The sequence below is a fragment of the Podarcis liolepis genome, assembly GCF_965112155.1.
Source record: "Podarcis liolepis genome assembly, chromosome: 3".
Taxonomy (NCBI): domain Eukaryota; kingdom Metazoa; phylum Chordata; class Lepidosauria; order Squamata; family Lacertidae; genus Podarcis; species Podarcis liolepis.
This window is the reverse complement of record NC_139557.1, coordinates 115,222,879-115,229,205: the sequence shown is the minus strand read 5'-3', so window position 1 is coordinate 115,229,205 and position 6,327 is coordinate 115,222,879.

The following is a 6,327-nucleotide window of genomic DNA, read 5'->3' as shown; positions in this document are numbered from 1 at the left end:
ACCGTTCCTTAGGAGTCGGTTGTTTGAAATAATCCATGCTCCCTTCCCTAAATTAATATTTATATTCTTCTGTATGGAACATGAATAGTTAGAATGTCAAAGCATTACAAAGGCCCACAGAAACGTGCAAACACTTGTGGGAGCTTAAGAGAGAGAGAGGGGGGAGAAACTTGCCATGAGCCTTGAAATTCACAACACTGGCTGTCAAAATAATATTCAGTTATACTTGCATTTTGTACATCCCAATGCCAGGCCCTGTGTAGAGAAAATGGTTTACTGGAGACTTCGGGTTCATCCATGCTTTTGTTTGTCCTGTGCCTAAAAAGCACTGGTCCAAGAGGTTTTCTGTTTGTCCTGCCTTAGGTGAGTGTCTCAGGTGGTAGAAGCTTGGCTCAACATCCAAAAAACCAAAGTGCTGCACCAACAAGCACAAAACAACCCCTCTGCAGTGCCACAAATCCAACTCAATGGTGTAATGTTGGAAAACGTTGATCACTCCTCCTACCTGGGCAGTTATCTTTCCACAAGGGCCAACACTGATGCCGAAATCCAGCATCGCCTAAGCTCTGCAAGTGCAGCTTTCTCCCGACTGAAGTGCAGAGTGTTTGAGGACCGGGACAATCACAGAGAAACCAAAATGCTAGTATACAAAGCTATTGTTCTACCAACCTTACTGTATGCTTGTGAAACATGGACCACTTATAAACGCCATCTCCAACTCCTCGAAAGATTCCATCAATGGGGTCTCTGAAAATTTTTACACATCACTTGGGAAGATGGGCGAACTAATATCAGTGTACTGGAAGAAGCAAAGATCACCAGTGTTGATACTTCAATGTCAACTTCATTGGACTGGTCATGTTGTGCGGATGCCTGATTATCATCTTCCAAATAATAATAATAATAACAACACAATACATTTTTTATTTATACCCCGCCCTCCCTGGCCTGGGCTGCGCTCAGGGCAGCTAATACCAAATATAAATTACAATAAAACATAATTGAAAAAAAAACAGTTAATTAAAATACAGCTTAAAATGCAGCCTCATTTTAGTAGTAGCCCATAAATCAAGACCATAAAGAGAGGAAACATCAGATAGTCACCCGAACCAGCTATCCAAAGCAACTACTCTATTCCCAACTTAAAAATGGAAAGAGTAATGCTGGTGGTCAACAGAAGAGGTTTAAAGACTCTCTCAACGCAAATCTTTTAAAAATGTTGCATAAACACCAACCACTGGGAAACACTGGCCTGTGAGCGCTCCAGTTGGAGAACAGCCTTTACCAAAGGTGTCATGGGCTTTGAAGATGCTCAAACTCAGTACAAAACATGCTAAGAGGAAGACACATTTGGCAAACCCTCACCCTGATCAACTCTCATCCGGAAACCTATGTCCCCACTGTGGAAGGACGTGTGGATCCAGAACTGGCCTCCACAGTAACTTACAGAATCACAGTTAAAACCATGTTCATAGAAGACAATCTTACTTGAATTGAATTTATTAATACGTTCACAGACCAGCGTCAACAATCTTACTTGGCTAAAATTAAAATAAAAAAATTCCTTCCAGTAGCACCTTAAAGACCATCTAAGTTAGTTCTTGGTATGAGCTTTCGTGTGCATGCACACTTCTTCAGATACACGCAGATATACTTCTTCAGATATACTGTGTATCTGAAGAAGTGTGCATGCACACGAAAGCTCATACCAAGAACTAACTTAGTTGGTCTTTAAGGTGCTACTGGAAGGAATTTTTTTATTTTGACTATGGCAGACCAACACGGCTACCTATCTGTAACTTGGCTAAAATTGATTGCCAAAGAAGAAGATCTTGGCATTATTTTCAGCTCTCTTACCCCACTAAAGTCAACGGATGGCCCAATTATTTAGAATACTACAAATTCTTGCCACCCTAGATTAAAGCATCACTGTTTCCAAAGGAAAGGTTAAACGAGGTTTAAGTGCGGCGCAATAAACTTCCATCGTTCATAAAGCGTTGTGATAAATGCACATGCAGTTATTGTATATAAAGATGGAAGGGGGTTAAATGTCAGGCATCAGGGAGTTAAGGTTTGCATTCAGCGAAGGGAGGGAGGCCAGTAAATTTCAGTGTGTACACATACGCACTCACAGCTTGTCAGTCAACCGACCATTTGACCTGCTCCAGCTCTCGCCGGAGAAGCCCGTTCTGAGGTTCTGCTTAATCTTATGTCATAAACATTGACCATGTGATGCACAACCCGCTATGACATGTAATTTGTTCCATTCCAAGGAAGTAGGACAAGGGGTTTGGAAGGTTCACTGCATTGCAACAGAGATGGACCTGGTTGGTTGCAAGTTTAGTTTCCCTCCCCCGCCCCCCAGCCCATATTTTGAAAGAGAGGGCTAAGCCTGAATAACTTTTAGGGGAGGAAAACACATGTTGTTTTCTCTCTCTCTCCCACACCTTAAAAGAAAAGGAAAACTAGGAAGAGGCTGTGTTGTTGGGATAGAAGTGATTTGAACTACGATCTCTTAGAATTATTATTATTATTATTCCCTGCCCATCTAGTATCATACCACTTTAAACAGACATGGCTTCCTCCAGATAATCCTGGGAACTGTAGCATGTTAAGGGAGCTGAGAGGTTTTAGGAAATTCCCTATATCCCTCTGAAAGCTACAATTCCCAGAGCACCCCGTGAAGAGGGATTGACTGTTCAACTACTACATGAATTGCAGCTCTCTGAGGGGAACAGGGTCTCCCCACAACTCCCAGCAACCATTAAATAATAATAATAATAATAATAATAATAATAATAATAATAATAATAATAATAATTTTTATTTATACCCCGCCCTCCCCTGCCATGGCCAGGCTCAGGGCAGCTAACAAGCAATAATAAAAACAAGTTGAATGAATACAACTTAAAAACAAGATTAAAATACAACAATTAAAATATTGAAACATTAAAATATTAAAATGCAGCCTCATCACAGGAGGAGAAGGAAAAAGAAAGAGGGGGAGGAAATCAACTTGGCTCCAAGCCAAAGGCCAGGCGGAACAACTCTGTCTTACAGGCCCTGCGGAAAGAAATCAGGACCTGCAGGGCCCTGGTCTCATGAGGCAGAGCGTTCCACCAGGCTGGAGCCAGTGTTGAAAAGGCCCTGGCTCTGGCTGAAGCCAATCTAACTTCCTTAGGGCCCAGGACCTCTAGGGTGTTGCTGTTTATGGACCTTAAGGTCCTCTGTGGGGCATCCCGGGAGAGGTGGTCCCATAGGTATGAGGGTCCTAGGCCTACAGTTCCCAGAATTCTTTGGGGGAAGTCACGAAGTGGCACGACACTGCTTTCAATATATTGGGCAACGTACTGCCCAATTGCCAGGGCAGTTCCCAACTTTGGTTCTTAGTTCCCAGTCAACCTTAGGGGAGGTTGCCTAAACTTAACTTTTAAAGCATTCAGTATCCTAGTTTGCAAACTGTGATCCGTACGCTCCGTGCTCTTAGTGAGAATCTGCTGCTGCTGCTGCTCCCCGCCAAGAAATGTAAAAGCAATGCTTGTTAACTAACCATAGACGTTCATTCATTCGGTAAAGGCCAAAGCCATTTGACAATTTAGAAAATATCCTAAAATGTGCGGCGAGATTAGAAAGTGGGTGGTGCACTTGGGAGTAATATACCCACACATTATACTTTCTCTCTGAATATCATTTTATTGGCAGCATTTATTTTATTTATGTGTGTGAGGAACAGCGAGAGAGAGAATAAACCTGACTTTAGGGGGTCAGCCCTCGGTTCATTTCCCTTGCAAGGAGTCTCTGTGTGTCTCTGTGTGTCAGACTTTTCGGGATCTGCTCCCACAGCTCCTTTAGCCCCAAAGGAGTCATTGATACTAGTCCTTTCATTTTTAAGAAGTAAAAATGCAATGATGGCACATTGAGATTTTATGAGACATTACTGCGGAGACCCATGCCGGAGTTATGCAGCCATTGATTTTCTTTTCTGAGACGCGGGTGGCGCTGTGATCTAAACCACTGAGCCTCTTGGACTTGCTGATCGGAAGGCCAGCAGTTTGAATCCGTGCAACGGGGTGAGCTCCCATTGCTCGGTCCCAGCTCCTGCCAACCCAGCAGTTCGAAAGCACACCAGTGCAAGTAGATAAATAGGTATCACTGTGGCGGGAAGGTAAACAGCGTTTCCATTCGCTCTGGTTTCCGTCACGGTGTTCCATTGTGCCAGAAGCAGTTTAGTCCTGCTGGCCACATGACCTGGAAAGCTGTCTGTGGACAAACACCGGCTCCCTCAGCCTGAAAGCGAGATGAGCGCCACAATCCCATAGTCACCTTTGACTTAACCATCCAGGGGTCCTTTACCTTTACCTGAATATTTTTTGTGGGGACAGGGAAGAGGAACCCAATGGGAACGCCCAGCCAGCATGGTCATGGCACAGAGATGATGGGAATGGAGTCCAGCAACTTCTGGAAGCCATCAGGTTCCCCACTCCAGCATTAGGGACTCAGACTTTTCATTTAAAAAGGGGGGGCACACAAGGGTTTTCTGAGGAGAAGACACAAACCAGCCAATGGTTCATGTTCCCAAAGCAAGCAGGTAAGGATGTAACTGACTATTGTAATGCCAATTCCATCCAAATGGTGCAGTTTAAGTGGGGTTGCCATGCGTCCTCTTTTTCTAGGACATGTCCTCTTTTCCATGGGTAAAGTTTCTGTCTGGGTGGATTTTTAAAATTTGCCAAAATGTCTCTGGCTATAATTTCCGGGTGAGACATAGACATAACTGGTGGCTGAAGACTTGCTTTCCTCTTCTTCTCTCCCCCCCCCCCCAGCAATATATCACCTTCTATAGTCTACATAGGGATGCGGGTGGTGCTGTGGGTTAAACCACAGAGCCTAGGGCTTCCCGATCAGAAGGTCAGCGGTTCGAATCCCCACGACGGGGTGAGCTCCCGTTGCTCGGTCCCTGCTCCTGCCAACATAGCAGTTCGAAAGCACGTCAAAGTGCAAGTAGATAAATAGGTACCGCTCCGGCGGGAAGGTAAACGGCGTTTCCGTGTGCTGCTCTGGTTCGCCAGAAAGCGGCTTAGTCCAGAGTCGGCCACGACTGAACCTAATGGTCAGGGGTCCCTTTACCTTTACCTTTGTAGTCTACATATAGCATGGGTATTTAAAATGAGAGCCTTCATAGTGTCCTCTTTTTTTGCTCTTTGAAATATGGCATCCCTAGTGTCAGGGGACTGCCATCGGAACAGGGGAGGGAGCCAGGGGGATACAGACAGCCTCGTCGAGCGGTGGGGAAAGCCACGCCTCCAGTGGAGCAGAGTGGGAAGGGGGCAGCCAAGCGAGGGGAGGGCTTGAGGATGCTACTGAGAGCCCAGCACCTCGCCTAGCCCTGCTTGCCAGGAGGCAGACATGCCTTTTCCGTAGGCCAGTTTACACAGAGGGGTGAAACGTAAGGAGGGGAGGCAGAGATTTGGGGTGTCTAAGTTCTTATGTTGGGGGGGGGGGGACGACCGGAATCTGTGAGTGACTAAGACGGACATGAACTTTTGTGGCTCTGCACTGTAAATAGTTTGCACCAAATAAAACCTATTAGACAGGTCGGAGTCCTGCCTGGTTACTCACGAGCAACCACCACCACCACCAGACATCTAGTATAGGTGGGGTCTAGGGAGCTACTTTTGGTGCCTCCAAGGCCTTGATTTTCCCCAGTGGCATTTGAAAACATACTTTCCTTTGAAGGGCAGCCTGCTCTTTCTGCATCCTCCTCCTCCTCCTCCTTTAACAATAACTTGTAGCCAAGTAAGATTGTCTTCCATAAACACAGTCTTAACAGTGTGTCCATAAGTGAGTGTAGAGGCTGGTCCTGGATCCATACAGTGGTGCCTCGCAAGACGAAAAGAATCCGTTCTGTGATTCTCTTCGTCTAGCGGTTCTCTTCGTCTGCCCATTGACAGATTAGCGGATTAGCGCTATTAGCACTGTTATCGGCTTTTAGCGGCTTTTAGCGGCTTATCTGCTGATCGGATCAGCTGATAAGCGGATTAGCAGCTTAGAAAAAAGGGGAAGGGGGGGAAACCAGCAGGAACTCGCAAGACATTGTCGTCTTGCGAAGCAAGCCCATAGGAAATTCGTTTTGCGAAGCACCTCCAAAACGGAAAGCTCTTTCGTCTAGCGAGTTTTCCGTCTTGCGAGGCATTCGTCTTGCGGGGCACCACTGTACATCCTTCCACAGTGGAGACATAGGTATTCTCAATTCTGACTAAACTAAGCTCCCTAGAGCACAATATGCACCAGGAGGCTGAGTTTGGTCAAAACTGAGTATATATTTCC